Below are 17,414 nucleotides of genomic sequence, written 5' to 3' on the forward strand. Positions count from 1 at the left end.
GACGGTAGGCAGAGCAAACGTATCTCTTTGCATTGTTTGCTCTATGGAGATGCTCTTTGTTTGGCATGTACCCCAACCCATGGAGCTCAGAAGTCAAAGAACTGCGTATTCCCAGGTGCGAAGGAGGCATTGCATGCGAGTGAAGTTTAGTGTGCGCAGGCGATAGGAACGTACTGGACAAAACTAATGTTACTGGGTAAACGGGAGTAATTAAACCATTCAATGGGCTGCGCTTCAGAGACCTGTATCCTTGAATAATTTAATTGGAGAGTCATGGGAGAGGCCTTTGCCCTGCAGTGGGTGTAGTAAGGCTGATGATGATGATGATGATCCTTAAATAATTGTTCTGCGTCTCGAAGTGTCACATTATGCCCAACATTATCGACAAGAAATATTGAAAATTGCAATATTGTAAATGAAATTTTGAAATTCTATTAGGAAAATGGTCTAAAGCAATGGTTCATTCTTCTGGTATAAAAAATCTTCCTTGTAAACTGTTTCCCTTGATCGCATCGAGTAGTTAGGACTGCCATATTAAACCAATGGGTAAAGGTTTTGACGATAGCAAAAAGTTAACAGAAAAAAAATTCAAGACTGCCGTCTGCTTATCAGCAGATACATTGATGGTTATGATGACAGTTGACATTAAATGAAAAAAAAAATGCGTTCATAAATGGTTTCTCGTTAAAAAATGCTTTTGACCAGGACGGTTGGATAAGTCTTCAGCATAATCATATCGAGTGTGACGATCCGCACTCCGTTTGTGGATACAAAGCATTTCATTTGTCTTGTTGGAAACAAGTTGTGGTTGAGGAGCAGAACCACGCACTCTACACCCCTAATGAAAGGGATGGAGAAAGCAATTCAATGAAGTATGGGTCAGGCTCGCAGAGTTGAATCACAGCGCCTAAATGGCTGTGTTTGAAGACATGCTTTATGAGAGAGAACCATAGCTCTGAATTGATCCGTCTTCTGCGAATCCTGCTTTTTGCTTCAAAACAACTTGTCACTACTGCTTCTAGAAAGAAAAAAAGATAAAAAATAGCGTGAAAATTACGTGACAACCCAAGAACAAATTTCCTGCTCGTGTATGCGCCTTTCAGTCCTGAATAACAACAAAGCTAAGAGAGAACAAAGTTCATTGCCTAATTGGGTATGCGCCGCTTTTGGCTCGAGGACAACAACAAGATCGAATATTCGGAGTGCCTTGCCACTGTTCTGACGGAGTGCCAGTCGCCTATAAGAGCTGCAATTAACACGTGTTAAAGCCTATACGGTGTGTTTCCCAGCAACGGCTTCACACCCATTACTAGTGTTCTCATTATGGCATTAGCTATGCTCTGCCAATGTGGTGGGACACTAGTTATGGACGAGAAAAACAAGAGCAAAATTAGCCAATGAGGAGCTTGTCTAGAAAGAAAACAAATTTGTTCAATCTCTGAGCGAACCGCAGGATCCGACGTGTAGCAACCACTGTGTAAGAGTATAATATATTCTTTCACCGCGGAAACAACTCAACTGGCCGCGTAAGTAACGAAGCACCTTGTGGCGAAGCTCGTGCTGGCAGCCAGCCAGCCCAACGGCTTCAGTGCGACTAGCGCAGACGATTGGGGCATGTGCCGCATAAAGAATTACACCCATATATCTTAAAACAGATGTGGCAATTGCTATCATCTCGCAAGAGACGTCCTTGATTTACGTGCCAAGCTACGCCACAGAAAGCTACAAAAGGGACAAAAATTTGGGCGACACTTTAGCCCCGCCTTTAAGGGTATGACGCGACAGCCTTAATGAGTCCCGCCAGCGGCTTTCCTTGCCCACGCAAACGCGGAAATTGTTTTCATATTACGATAAAGACAACACGATGCGCTATGCACACAATTGTGTGTTCTCAGAAAAAGCTACGAGTTCGTTTAGCATACAGTTGTGTACGCAGCGAACTGGCACATTTCTGATCGTGTGTTGTACCTAGCGGCGATTTATTTAAGTAAATTTAGCATCCTTTATAGGACCAAATTGGTACTTTTGTAGTTCGAACAGATAGCGCAGCAAATAACATTTGTACAGTCTCATCAGTCGATTCAACTCAGCCTGGTATAGCATGTAGACTTGATATACTGGAAACACGTTTGGTCATCTCCGTTCAGGGTGCGTCCTCTCCTGGAACGTAGCGTGTGTTATAATGTTGCTGCTTTTTTTTTTGTCTCATGATCTATGCTATGGGGCTATGACTCGCGTAATGAACGCATTTTTTTTTTGTTCAAACAAGTCTGAAACCTCGAGAGGTGCATTCATTACATGGAATAAATTATTAAATAAATTTAAACAGGTAAATCGGGTCAAAGATAGGCTGGTGGTACGAATACGTCATCCGCCTCGGTACACCTTATAAATAAAACAACGCGCACTCCAGCTGGGTTTTCGTGCCTCGGATAATTGCGAACAATGTTTATCTTAAGCCCGCTCATTCAAATTGTGCGACATGAATGCCTTTTTTGTGGTTTTGATTTAGGCTCCCCATAAGGTCATTGATTTGTTGCTCGCTTGTGATGCAGGACAAATGAGCTGCTCGGCTTCCGAACCATGCAGATAGGCAGTAACATGAAAGTAAACCACGTCAGTGAGGAGCAGCAACATATCGTGGAGCATGGCCTGGGTCTTCGCCACTTACGAGGATGAAAGTCAAATGCATCGTGTTTCATGCCGAGTAGCGTATATCCTGAATAACACGCAAACAAAATAATTGTTTTGCATATAGTTGACTGCTGCCAACTTACAAGCCGGTTGACGTTTGGAGTAATTGCCCTCAGAAGTTTCGCCTCTAGTCGCCACCACAGCGGCCATGCGACTATACTGTGGAATCTCTTTGTTTGCCTTAAAAAGTTACAGGGTAACTGAAGAGGTTTTACAACACGACGAGCGTAAAGTGGTCGAATGTGTGAAACCTGCACACTTTGACTCCAACCTCATCGTCAGCTGATCGGCTGCATCCCTTTTTGACCGCGCCAGTGCTGCTCAGGTAAAGTGGGGGAAACCGGCCAATAATAACTGTACGTGCATCTACAAAATGATTATATCTGAGCGCGTTGCATGATCATATGGTGCGTAGGAACGGACGGACTGACGGACCGACGGACGGACGGACGGATGGATGGATCGATGGATGGACGGACGGACGGAAGGGACAGACTGACTGACCAATGAACGGACGGACGGACGGACGGACGGACGGACGGACGGACGGACGGACGGACGGACGGACGGACGGACGGACGGACGGATGGATGGATGGATGGATGGATGGATGGATGGATGGATAAGGCTGATAACTTGAAAATGGGTGGCAGCTGACGCCATCTAGCCGTGACGCATAAAATTTCTTGCTTGCCTCGATTGTCTTGCTTGCTTCGATGCGCCGGAGCCGCTTGATAGCGCCTCTCATTTTGTGCGCTTGCGCAGAGGTATCAGTGGGGGTATACATATAGCGGGGCATTTGCCAGTGTGGTATAGCAATGGAGAAGGAGAGCGAAATTGCTGCTTAGCGGCTAAACGTAGCTAACGCTACGTATATCCTGGCATAGCCGAGCTAAGCCACTGCTAATTTTTTCTTACTCCCGCGAGGCAATAAAAATTTAAAAAAGAACATTTTAATGTATAGCATGCATATTTTATTGTCGTTGATGCACATAAGCAGAGGACTGGATATATTCGTAAAGTGTCTGAAATCCGACTTCAAATATGAGAAGCTTGGAACGCACATACTTTATCTTCCCACCCACAGGTTTTCTGAAAAGGCAAAGCAGCAAACCGTATGCGGGAGGTGCGGGGTTCGATCCCCAGTGCCGCCTGGTACCCACCGGTGATACAATGGGTACAAGCTTTCCCCTGGTCTGGTGCTCGGCTTATTTAGGGTGAAATGCTTGGGAAATGGGTCTTTGACCCCACCTTGAGAAAAAGAAAATACCTTGTGACATGGTGCTCTTTGGCCATAGATGCCCTTGCGCCATAAAAATTCATCATCATCATCACAAAGCAGCAAACATCAGTCTTGTGAAACTTGTGCCAAAATGCAGTATCCTAAGTAGACGTCTGTAACCAATTAACAGATGTGTTTACAGAACACTGCTATTGCATATCAAGTCATCGAGCAAGCATTTTATGTCAAAATTTATTGCTTTTAAAAAATACTAGAAAGAATAAGTGTATTCACATTAAAAATGAAGAGTCAAATACATATGTTATTTCTTTCTGCTACTGCCATCACTACAGAATGATGCTATTTTACCAGATAACATCCAAGGAGGTTGAATGACACTTAATGTTCAGAATCTCGACTGTTTCAAAGCCAGTGTGATAGGGGTACAAATGCATTTACGTTTTCAAGGAGGCTCTGAGCGCAGCCATTAACAACAATGCTATCTTTATTTAGAGAGAAACTAGCGCCCAACTATGCACACCACAAGACAAGAACGAAAACGAAACACAAGCGTTCTTGCATTGTGGTGAGCACGGTTTGGCGCTAGTTTTTCGCTAACCCTAGTATGCACCAACTAGCCCAAATGAGGTGCTACTGCTGCCTTCCTGTCGCAGCGGAAGAAAAGATTATACGTACTGGAAGGAGTGAAAAAGCACTCATTTTTTCGACACATAAAACGTGACATAAAAAGTAGCAGATGAATGAAGCATCAAACAAACTGTGAAGCTGATTATGAGGACAAGATTTTGAGCAAAAAGTGCACCTAAATGAGGTTACCTAAAGCAATGGTAGAAAGTGAAGTAGCACAGAATATCACACAATTTTTGCGACAAGAATGTGACCTTCGCGGCTAACAAAGGGCACATAAGTCTTCTCATAACGTTGATGCTACGTAAGGCTACATTTAAAGGTTCTTTTGCCATTAATTATTTCCGAATTCTTTCTGCAAATTTTCTTTCTGAAATTTTTTCTGCTAATAGAGAGGGAAAAAGAACCGAGACCAGTTTCCACAAAAAGCAATTATTGCAAAGAGAGTTCTCACCTTTCCACAACATCAATGACAATGTATCTATACATTAATTTGACTGCTTTATATTTACAACCTAAATTCACGGTCGTAAGCCACTCACATGCACAGCACTGCATGCCGCTGTTCACAAAAAGGTGCAAAACTTGTGTTGCGAACCAATGCAAACCACGCGCGGACCCCACGTTCTGTCCCTCTCGCCTTGGCCCTCCTTAGCGGGACAATGAATCTGACATTGTCTTTAAAATTAACACGCGAAATTACTGTCCTATTACTGCAGGGGAAATGGAAATACCGACGCGAGATGAGGACCCCCGCAGCTGTGTGTAGGCTGCCGATAGCATGAGAACACCACACTTGTGGAAGATATCGTCTCGTGCTTTTATCCCCCTCCCCCCTCTCTTACGAACGAATGTGATATTGTCAGGACTCGGTAGAACCCTGAGGAGAGCTGAAGGTAAAACGGTTTACTGGTTAACCAGAAAAAGTCCCGCGCACTTCAGCTTCTTCTTCTTGCCTCGCGCTCGTGGACCAAGTCTTCATCTTTGGCGTCTTGTTGCATGCGGCATTTGCCCACCTCCTCAGGAAGCATCGTCTCGATGGTAACAAAAGGAAGTAGGAGGTCAAGATCGGTCCGAGTAGTACGGCTTCATACGTACAACATGGACGACGTCGACTTGTTGCTGGCGTCGCTTGGATGTCGATAACCCGTGAGGCACCACCTCATACGTGACGTCGGTTAAACGTCGCAGCACAACATAGGGCCCGAAGTACCGCCGTAATAATTTTTCGGAGTCCACCACGGCGAATAGGCGTCCAGACCCACACTTTGTCGCCAAGTTCATACATGACATGTCTGTGGCGAAGATTGTAGCGTCGTGCGTCAGCCTCCTGCTGAGTTCTGATGCGCAAACGCGCTAGTTGGCGAGCTTCCTCTGCGCGCTGTGCGAATTCCTCGGCGTCCTGATCGACATCGTCGACAGCTCCTCGTAACCAAAGTGGCACTTCTCGGGTTTTAGTGTGAGGCCCGCAGATCGTATGGCCTGAAAAACAGCTACCAAACGGCGCAGATGCTCCTCGAAGGTTGCCGAAAGCACGATCACGTCGTCAAGATACACCAGGCATGTTTGCCACTTGAGTCCTGAGAGCACAGTGTCCATCAGCCTCAGAAATGTTGCTGGTGCCGAGCATAAACCGAATGGAAGAACCTTAAACTCATACAATCCGTCAGGAGTGATGAATGCTGTCTTCTCCCGATCCCTCTCATCTACTTCAATTTGCCAATATCCACTTTTCAAATTCATTGAAGAGAAGTAACGTGCATTTCGTAGCCGATCAAGGGTATCATCGATGCGAGGGAGGGGGTACACGTCTCTTTTGGTCACTTGATTGAGCTTGCGGTAGTCAATGCAAAATCGTAAGCTGCCGTCCTTTTTTTAACAACTACCACGGGGGAAGCCCAGGGACACTGTGACGGCTGGATAACGTCGTCTCGAAGCATTTCGACCACCTGACGCTGAATAGCCTCACGCTCTTTCGGAGCCACACGGTAAGGATTTTGTCAAACCGGGCGAATCGCGTCATCCGTGATAATGCGATGTTTGGTCAAAGGTGTTTGGCCGACCCGCGATTCTAAAGCAAAACAGTCTCGAAAGTGATCTATGAGATCCAAAAGACGTTCCCCTTCTGAAGACGACAGATTTGGGCTCACATCGACTATGGGTGCGGGCGCCTTGCTCACTGATCCTTCCAGTTGCAGCACGAAATAGTCTTGGTCACTTGGGACGCCATCGAAGAAGGCCACAGTTGTGCCTTTCGGAATTTGCCGACGCTCGTCGCTGAAGTTTGTCAGCAGCACTTCGGCGTGCCCATTTGCCAAACTGACTAGTCCTCGAGCTATAGAAACACCTCGGCTGAGTATCAGGGTGACGGCCCGTTCAGCGACGCCCTCGCCGGTATGCGCCACGTCGCACTTCACTTCAACAAGAGAGCACGATCGCGGAGGTAATATCACCCCCTCATTGGCAACTCGTAAGGGCATCAGTGGTACTTGCGCATAACCAAGGTTTCCATGATTTTTGGTGAAGGCAACGACGTTGTCCCGAAAGCTGATCACAGCCTCATGAAGGCGCAGAAAGTCCATGCCCAAGATGAGGTCTTTGCAACAGTCCGAGAGGATAACGAAGCTGCCAACGAACACTGAGTTTCCAATTCCTATGCGGGCAGTGCACTTCCCAGTCGGTGCCAGTAGCTGACCCCCAGCACTTCTTATTACTGGCCCAGTCCATTCGGTTTTTACTTTGCGCAGCTTGCCAGATAGTGTTTGAATAATGATGGAAAATCCGCCCCGGTATCCACCAGAGCGTGTACCTCCAGCCCATCAATGCAAACGGCGAGGTCAGCGCTAACAACCTCGTCTCAGTTGCTCGTCTCTCTCAGCATTTGCGGCGGAAGTGCGGTAAGGTCGGCGCTGTTATTTTCGTCGTCGGGGCTGCTTATCTGGTTCGGCATGTTCGGCGCTAATGTAGGCGGCATTTTCGGTGGTAGTGCGGCAGCGTCAATGTGAACAGAGGCGTCACAGTCATGGGTTGCGGTCGGCAGATGCGGCGGTAGTGAGGGCTTTGAAACTTTTCGACTGGTTGCAACCTCCCCTCGCGAGGTTGCGCGGTTAGTTTCCCCGACGAGGGCTCGGGGTCCGCCGTCCGCTAACGTCAGCATCGCTACGACGCGTCGATAAAGAATAACGCCGTGGAGATGGGGAGCGGCGGCGGAAGCCAGGTGAGTCGGCTTCCCTGCTGAGCGGCGGGTCCTCGAGTTGGGCACGGCCAGCGTCGAAATGGCGTCGAGCAGAATCGGGTGGAAAGGCCTGCCCCTCTTGGCGGTAGCGGCAGTACCGATACACATGGCCAGGTTGTCCGCAGAAGAAGCAGAGTGGTCGGCTGTCATAAGAGCGCCACAGGTCAGTTCGGCGCGGCTGAGGGCGGCCGGGACGTGCCCACTGAGGCTCCTGGAAGAACCGCGTCTGCTGACGGCTCGCGGAGCTCGGTAGGGCGTGGTCTGGCGGCGGACGACGAATGACTTCCGCATAGCTCGCGGGTTGCGGCTCCGGCTCATAGTAAGGCGCCGTGTTGACGGCCGTGTTGCTGTTGGGTTGGGGCACGTGGTATGGTTCGCCAACGGCTGCCGCGCTGTCAACTGGATGAGACTCGTGGTATGGTGCAGACGGTGACAGAGCATGCCGGAGCTCTTTCCTAACGGCTGCTGCGACGGCCTCTGGTGACTGAACGCTCGTAGCAGTAATTCGCTGCAGCTCCTCAAGGACAATTTCTCGAATGAGGTCTCGAAGAGTGTTCCCATCGGTTGCAGTGAGCGCCGCCGTAGTCGGTGGAACACCGGTGAAGGGTGGGTCGTACTGGCGGCACCGTTCTTGGAGGGCTCGCTCTATAGCTGTAGCGTCCTTGACGAACTCACTGACGGTTTGAGGTGGGTTGCGCACCAAGCCGGCAAACACCTGCTCCTTGACGCCATGCATGAGATATCGTAGCTTCCTTTGCTCAGTCATATCGGGGTCGGCACGGCGAAAAAGTCGAGACATGTCTTCCGCAAACATAGCTACGCTTTCATTTGGCTTCTGGACGCGCACTTCAAGCAGGCGCAGCGCATTCTCTCGTCGATCAGTAGCGGCAAACGTGCCCACCAGCTGGCGGCGGAAGTCATTCTATGTGGACAAGCTGGCCTCGTGGTTTTCATACCAAGTTCTAGCAGTATGCTGAAGTGCAAAATAAACATTGCCAAGCCTCTGGTCCACGCTTCACTGGTTGAACTTGGCCACTCGTTCAAACTGGTCGAGCCAGTCTTCCACATCTTCAAACGCATTCCCGCGGAAGCACTCCGGTACCTTGGTGTTGTTAAGAGTCACCGACGTAGGGGTGGTTGGAAGACCCGGCGAACTTTGACGTTTGAACAGACGCCCGAAAGATGGTTGTACACCGGGGAAAGGCCTAGACGTCGGCGGCCAGCGCGATGGACAGGCGTGTCGATGTCCGGGACTCGCTGTGGACTGCCGGAAGGAGTCCTGTGCACACCCCGCACCTCCACCATTGTCAGGACTAGGTAGAACCCCGAGGAGAGCTGAAGGTTGTTGTTGTTGTTGTTAGCCTATCAAAAGATGGCTGAAGGTAAAACTGTTTACTCGTTAACCAGAAAAAGTCCCTGCGCACTTCAGCTTCCTCTTCTTAATGCCTCGCTCTCGTAGACCAAGTCTTCATCTTTGGTGTCTTCTTGCATGCGGCAATATGATCTTGCTGCATTGCCCAAAGGTAATTTTCAAGCACTGTACTACTCACCTAAGTAGCCAGGCGAGTCACCTATGGCATTCACACTAAGCCTTCTTTCATCAAAAGTCGGCGCAGTACGGCATTTCAGCGTTCCTGAAAAGCTTCAGGCGCTTCATGCGTCTTTCGAATTGCTCAAGTGACACACCACTTTTGTTCGCAGAGCAAACAAAGCCACGATTTTTTGATAACAAAGATCTAAAGCAGCGCCACGCTACACAACAAACAAAACGTCGCAACAAACTCACGACGGCGCCGCGCTGTTGACTGTTGGACCGGACTGACCCCAAACTGACATTCATGATGATGATGACAGCAGTATTTGGCAGTTTTTAATATTCATACTTTCAATGACAAGTTTAACCAACAAATTGGACATGATGTCGCGAAATTTCGATAATTTGTAGAGGTTTTCTTAACATAGAATTAGTAACTGAGCTGCTTTAAAATTGTGTAACACCTGCTTCTACCCTTAAAGTATTTTCGCTCAATGGCGGCCCTTGCACTGCAGAAAGGATTGTGGAAGCGCTCCAATTTACAAACGTCTTCGCGTGAAACGCTGTAGCTGATGAAAATAATTTGATGGAAGCAGATATCCACTTGGATGTAATGCGATTTCGAGACAACTTGCTCATAAAATTAAAAAAAAATGATTTCCGGAATAAGTATTTTTCGATAAAAAAACTTCAGAATATACATACAGGAAAGGCGCCAATTTTCTGTGTGAAAAATTAAGACGTCCATGGTCATATTCTGGGAAAATACTCAGCCGTACATACCTCGGACGTGCGCTTCGTCTCAATTGCGGTTATACAAAACCGGACAATGTTCGTGCGTCCGATAAACGTGCGGATATGAATATCCGAAACCGAATTCTGTTCATAAATCCGATCAAAGTCCAATCTCGGCACCGGACGTTCGGATCCAGCTCGGACGTCCGACGGATATCTGTGGTTGCTTGGGGAGGACGTTGAAGGACGTTCAAGTTAGAGGCTTTAGAATTATCTTGAGCACCTTGGATTTTTTTACGCACGACAGATTTTTTTCTCCCTCCCATAGATCGTGTGGCACCCTTGGCAGTGCAAATCGAACCGACGGCCTCCGATTCAGTGCAAACGTGCGCTATCTACTGAGCTATCACGGCCCCCGTTACTGCGCAAATAAAATTAATTTTTCCAAAAGCCTATTCAGTCGCAGAGTCCAGAAGCGCCGCGGAAAATCTTGTTTCACTGTACATGCATACATTTAAACAAACTACATGCTGGAGTCACTATTTTACCAGTAGCTCAACCGTCTGTAATAGTCGGGAATTAAAGGGCAGCTGCCTCACATTTAGTGCGAAAGCACCGCTTCACGAGCTCAAACCGGGCAACAGTGTTTGTATGAAGTTGGACCTTGAGGGTGACCTTGGCGAAACCATTAACTAAAAATACTGCTGTGACTGGGATTAGAACCCGCGGCAGCGCGAATAGATCAGCTTCCCTGGCCACTACACGAGAGCACTATGCTATCACCGCAGCCGATCTTCTTCTTCTCCTTAGTACACATGGCACATACCCACGCAAGGAGATTGGCCAAGGTTCAGTAGATAATCCCAATGAGGTATTTGCGCGGGGAAAAATAGGCGAAAGAAGACTAAATCAATATAAACAATGGAAAAGTCAAGTGAATTAAAGAAACATGAATTACCAGGAGTAGAATCGAGCAATTTCGGACATGCGACAAAGTTTTGTATACAGCTAACCAGATAATCGATCAGTTGCACTCATGTAATCCTGAAGGTAGCCGCAGACACTGCTTAACGGGAATCCCTTTGCGCTCGCACCGAACGAAAGAATAACTAGAAGAGACAGAGGGAGTCCTAACCTCGAAAGAGGGACCTCCAAACACTGTTTGCTCTGATATGCGAACCGTCGGCAGGAGAGGAGAAAATGACCTATTGTTTCAACTTCCCCACATGATACACAAAGGTTTGTCACAGAGAACCCACATCTGCATAAGTACAAATTTAAGTGAAAGATTCTGCATCGCAGAAGCGTCATCGACACCTCACAAAGCCTTGATTTGCATAACCGGATATTCCATGAGAACTTTAAGTGTTAAAATCCACGGTATTGAGCAATGGATCACTCAGGTTGGCTAAATATGCTGGAAGCGCTGGAAACGTGCAGTTTCTAACAGAATGAGGTGAGGGACGGGATAGATTACAGGCGCGCTGAGAACTGACCTTGCCAATGAATCAGCCACCTAGTTAAAATAGACACCCGAATGCCCAAATACCGAGACAAAGCGGATCTCACGCACTGTGCGCGGAACAAAAAAACCTAAGCGAACGATTCAATACAGATTTTCCCGAATTTTTGAGAGAGACTAGAACTGAAAGGCAGTCTGCAAGAATAAGAACCCGTGCTACAAGTTTGAGAAGAGCCAAACCAATGGGCAGAAACTCTGCGAAGAATATAGGAGTATAATCTGGGATACGAACGGAATAGCTCCAAGCCAGCTCCTGCGAATATATTCCAACCGCCGCCTTCTCACGGCTGCCGCAGGCATCAGTGGAGATAACAATATGAAGAGGAAAATTCAGTACGTGTTCAGAAAAGAGACCATTTAGGATATTTGCGGGCATATGTTTCGCATGGGACGCGAAAATATGGTCATAATAGAAGGCGGGGTCAGCCTGCGTATCTGCAACTAAATGCAAGGAGGTCAGATCAACCTGAAGTCGGGCTAACAGATTCTGTGTGAACCTAACTTGCGGAAGCTGATAGCGTGGTCAATGATTAGTGAAAAACAGGTGTGGTTGGGATAGAAAAATGGGACTACGAACGCCGGGGGCCGTGTCAAAGGATCTGAGGAAAGTACGCACTGTTAGAAGTTGGAAGCGGGAAAAGAGATCGGGGATACGGGCTTCCAGATAAAGGACGGCGGTTGAAGCTGGTTTTGGGAGCCCGAGCCATAGCCATAGGGCACGCATTTCCATTAAAGATAATGGCTGCAGCTTGTAGTTTGCGCTACCTGGGAACAAGACACAACCAAATCCCAGAATCGGTCTCATATAAGCCTTATAGAACAACAGTAACGTGTCACGATGGATGCCAAACTTTTTATTGCCAACTCGTGTCAACCGGCCCTCAGCACGTTCCCCTTTAATAACATAATTCTTAATATGATGTTGCCAGTACAAATTTTGATCATAAGTAATGCCTAGGTATTTAACCGACTCCACCTGCGGAATTGGAGTGGAGCGGTATACTAGCGAGATATACAAATGAGTGTCGGGCGGAAATACCAGCAGGCCACATTTGCTGAAATTAAGTGATTAATTAATTTGGTTCTGCCAGACTTCAATAGCATTCAGGTATTCCTGCAAACACTCGTATAGTGCATGAATATCCTTTGCTGATGCGAAAAAGCTATATCATCTCCGTATACATAAAATGCAATGTTTGGATGAATGGGTATGTCCATAACCAATATGTTGAAAAGCAGTGGAGACAAAACAGATCCTTGCGGCACACCTCTTGATTGAACATAGGTATTAGAACAGAAAGATCAGTCTACGCAGAAGAAACATATATCTTCTAAGAATTCACAAATACAAGCGGTGGATGTAGTGCGGTGGATGTAGCTGAGCAAGATTGTTATTAAGGACCGTGTGTTCAACGCTGTCATAGGCATTAGCAACATCAAGTGTCACCAAGGCCGCAACTTCTCTCTTGCGCATTGAGAGTCGTATTCGGCTCTCGAGATCCACATGCGCGGACCATATGGAACAACCGCGACGAAAGCCAATCTGTGCGGAGCTGAGGCCGTTAACGTGAGGAACATGCTCTGTGAGGCGCCTTTGTATTACTCTTTCTATTAGTTTTACTAAATTTGAGGTTAAAGCAATCAGCCCAATATTGTCTAAATGAAATCCATAATCTGCATTTTTCAAAAGTAAAATTACTCTCTATTTTTCAACAGTAAGGAATCCATCCAAGAGTTTTCCAATGACGGATTTACAATATCAAGGTAAGTTGGACAGGCTTGCGCTAAAATCTTTAACATGCCCACAGTAACCCGATCAGATCCCGGGGCAGCAGACTGCATCGAGGAAACAATTGGGAGGAGTTCCGACCCGTCCACCTCAGGATAGTTCGAGTTGGGGGTGAGAGTCTGCAAAGGTTCCGTTTTCTGCTCTTGGAAACGTAAAGCCAGCCACTGAGCGATACGTTCAAAATGTTGCTTAGCTTCCTGCGGAGACAATACCATTGACTTTATGAGGTTGGAGGCCGGAGACTTATTCTGCTCCATAAATCTATATAAAGCATTCTTATTCTGAGGTTTAGAGAGCACGTGTTTAAATTTTTATTATAATCCTTTCCTTTTTTAACAGTTCTTTTGAAAGATGCAGAGTAGAACTTATAAGGGTGGGCTCGGTGACTGCACCTCAGCGCAGCCATCTAATCCGCTGATCGTTGCGATGCAGACGATCAACCAGCTGTTCGTCAGCATACTGTTGCCGACCTTGGCAAGCCTTCTTTCGGGTGCGTCGTTTGACTGCGCACCACCATGCTGCAGTGACGAGCCGGGACGCTACCGCTTGCCGCTCGTCAGCTGCCCGCCCCGGATGACTGCTGCCACAACAGAGGAACAGTGGCTGCCGGCGCCGAAGGAATCTTGGACGGCCGCATCATCACGGACATCAACAACTTCCCCCATATAAAAGCACCCCCGCCACCGGCACCGTTCTGTGGGTCGGTGACTGCACCTCAGCGCAGCCATCTAATCCGCTGATCTTTGCGATGCAGGTTAGTAAATCATATACCTTATTTGCCAAAAGATCAAGCAAATATATTCTGGTGCAGTTCCCGAGCCCACAGTGCTGTGTTGCCATTGCCGCCGAGTGTGTCACTGTTGTTCATTCTTTGCTATTGTTATCAGGAGATATCGAAACTAACCATGGTCCTAACGACAGCAGTGCAGTGCCGCGCAACTCCAGAAACTAACCGCAGGCCAAACCGAACTAATAGCCGAAGTACAAGGTCTGAAATCCCAGCTCACTACTACGGATAAAACCATAACTGATTTAAGCAATCGTATGGCCGACCTGGAAACACACTACCAAGCACTACTTCCCCTTCGAAATGACATTGAAAAGATGCAGGCTGACACAAGCAACGTGGCGGGTATAATCCAGGAACTAGAAACCCGCATAGAGGACGCTGAAAACAGGTCACGCCGTAACAATCTCATCTTCTATGGTATCCCTGACACTACTGATAGCGAAACGTGGGCAGAATCTGAAAAACTAATCATTGATGTTTGCCGTAATAACCTTCAAATAACTGTGGAACCTCACGAAATAGAAAGAGCTCATCGCCTCGGTCGTCACTCGCAAGATAAAAATCGTCCCATAATCGTGAAATTCACAAGTAGCAAAACTAAAGAATCCCTCCTATCAAATGGGCGAAATCTTAAAGACACGGTTTATAGTGTTGGAGAGGACTTCTCGCATGCCGTTCGTCACGCGCGAAAACAACTTGTTGCATTTGCTAAAGCCAGGTCTGCCAAATTTTCCTTGCGATTTAAAACACTTCACATCGGCTTGAACCGTTATATTTTTGACACTTCATCTAACACCGTCAAGCAACTCGCGTAGCAATCGTCCCTTCACCCTACACCAATAAAACGCCAGCGTGCGACGCCCTCAAATGTTCCCTGAAACGTTCTCTCGTTTTCCGTGATATTCACTAACATCCGCAGCTTCCTCCCAAAGCGTGAACTCATATCCAATGTAATTTCGTCATCCATGAGCAATATACTTATACTAACTGAAACTTGGTTAAACAGTAACGTGTCCGACGCTGAAGTTTTAACTGACTTACCCGAATTCAACATCTACCGAAACGATCGAAAAAACTCACAAGGGGGGGGGGGGGGTGTTCTTGTTGCAATTCACCGAGGTATATCATGCTCTATTGCACACGTCACATCTGATATGGAATCATTATGGCTAATTATTCGCACTCCCCCTGTAACAGTACTTCTCGGCGTTTGTTATAGGCCCCCGCAGTCAAATCCAAACTTCTGTCGACATCTGAATGATACTATAAATCATCTTGTTGTTAAATACCCAAATGCGCGCATTCTCCTTTTCGGGGACTTCAATTATCCGGACATTGATTGGCAGAGTTTAGGCGCTTCCTCATTAACATGCAATACAGAGGCCAAGAACTTCATTGATGTCTGTTTAAATTTGAACCTCGCAGAGTTAGTCTCGGAACCTACTCGCATCACGCATGCAACCGCAAACACCCTTGACCCAATACTAATAGCCCTGAGTACCTATCATCCATTAGTTATCTTCCAGAAATCAGCGACCATAAAATCGTACATGCTCTATTTTCATTTACCCCAGCTCAGAAGCACACATCCAGAAAAACAATAAATCTTTACGATAAAGGGAATTACGATGCAATAACTGAAGACCTTAACATGTTTTTTTCAGAGTACCAATCCACATTCGACACTCACTCTGTTCACGAAAACTGGTTGATATCCAAAAATAAGTTAAATATGCTCTCTAATATGTTTATCCCCAGGGTATCTTTCCAAAATAACCGCAATAAACCATGGTTTACTAAGCATCTAAGACGTCATGAAAACAAGAAGAAACGCCTGTTTCGTACAGCCAAACACACCAATAATCAAGCCACTTGGGAAAAATACCTTGCATCTGAGAAATCATACTTACTTGCAGTTCGTAGCGCCAGGCGCTCATTTTATCACACTGACTTACCGAAGCTACTAATCAGCAATCCTAGACAATTCAGGCAGGTTTTAAATCCTAAGCACACTCATATTACACTGACTAACGACTTGCACGAAGCGGTTACTGACCATGAATGCGCAGAAATATTTAATAACGCCTTTGTATCTGTTTTCACGAGTGAATTTGACATGCCTTCACAGTTACCATCGCTCAACACAGAAGCCATCATGCCAGCTATCACATTCTTCACAGATGGTATCGCTTCCATAATTGATAACATGAAACTCTCATCATCAGCTGGTATGGACATGATTAATACAAAACTGCTTAAAAATGTGAAATCAACATGTGCAGCCTACTTATATTTGATCTTTACGCAATCGCTCTCTTCAGGGATCATTCCAGATGACTGGAAAACGTGGAAGGTCGTTCCAGTCCACAAATTAGGTAACAGAGACTCCCCCATGAATTATCGCCCCATTTCACTAACTAGCGTACCCTGCAAAATCATGCAACATGTCATCTACTCTCAAATTATAAATTTCTTAGACTCAAATGATTTCTTCCATTCTTCACAACATGGGTTTCGTAAGGGCCTCTCTTGTGAAACCCAATTAGCGTTGTTCCTTCACGACTTGCACACTAATCCTGACCGTAACAGACTGATGCCATATTTCTAGATTTTGCGAAAGCTTTTGATAAAATTCCCCACCGTCGTTTACTAGTAAAACTTGCACAGCTGAACTTACATCCTAACATACTACAGTGGATTGAGCAGTTTCTCACTAATCGTTCTCAATCAGTGTTTGCTAACGGCCACCTGTCTAACAGCCTCCCGGTTACTTCGGGCGTTCCGCAAGGATCTGTACTCGGTCCATTACTCTTTTTAATACATAATAATGATTTACCTGACCACATTTCCTGTAGTACTCGAATGTTTGCTGACGACTGTGTTATTTACCGCACTATTAATAACTCTCGTGATCAACTTAGTCTTCAAACCGATCTTAGCAGCGTACTTAATTAGTGTAACAACTGGCTCATGTCCCTAAATCCTAATAAATGCAAACTCTTATCCTTTTCTCGTCGCCATAGCCCGCATCGCTTCCAATATTCTATTTCTAACACCTCGATTGATTCAGTATAACCAGGAGTCACCTTGTCTTATGATTTATCTTGGCGCGCCCATATCGGCAACATCATTTCAGCATCGAATAAAACACTTGGTTTTCTCAAGCGCCATCTCCGCCTTGCCCCTCAACACGTAAAATTACTCGCATATAAATCGCTCATCAGACCAAAATTAGAATATGCCTC

At 46.5% G+C, this 17,414-nt stretch overlaps 1 pseudogene; it reads left to right on the forward strand.

The window, feature by feature from the left end:
* The first annotated feature begins 14,127 nt into the window (after window positions 1-14,127).
* Window positions 14,128-15,020, forward strand: LOC144134733 (uncharacterized; annotated as a pseudogene).
* The last annotated feature ends 2,394 nt before the right edge of the window (window positions 15,021-17,414 follow it).

The sequence above is a fragment of the Amblyomma americanum genome, chromosome 5 (assembly GCF_052857255.1).
Source record: "Amblyomma americanum isolate KBUSLIRL-KWMA chromosome 5, ASM5285725v1, whole genome shotgun sequence".
Classification (NCBI taxonomy): domain Eukaryota; kingdom Metazoa; phylum Arthropoda; class Arachnida; order Ixodida; family Ixodidae; genus Amblyomma; species Amblyomma americanum.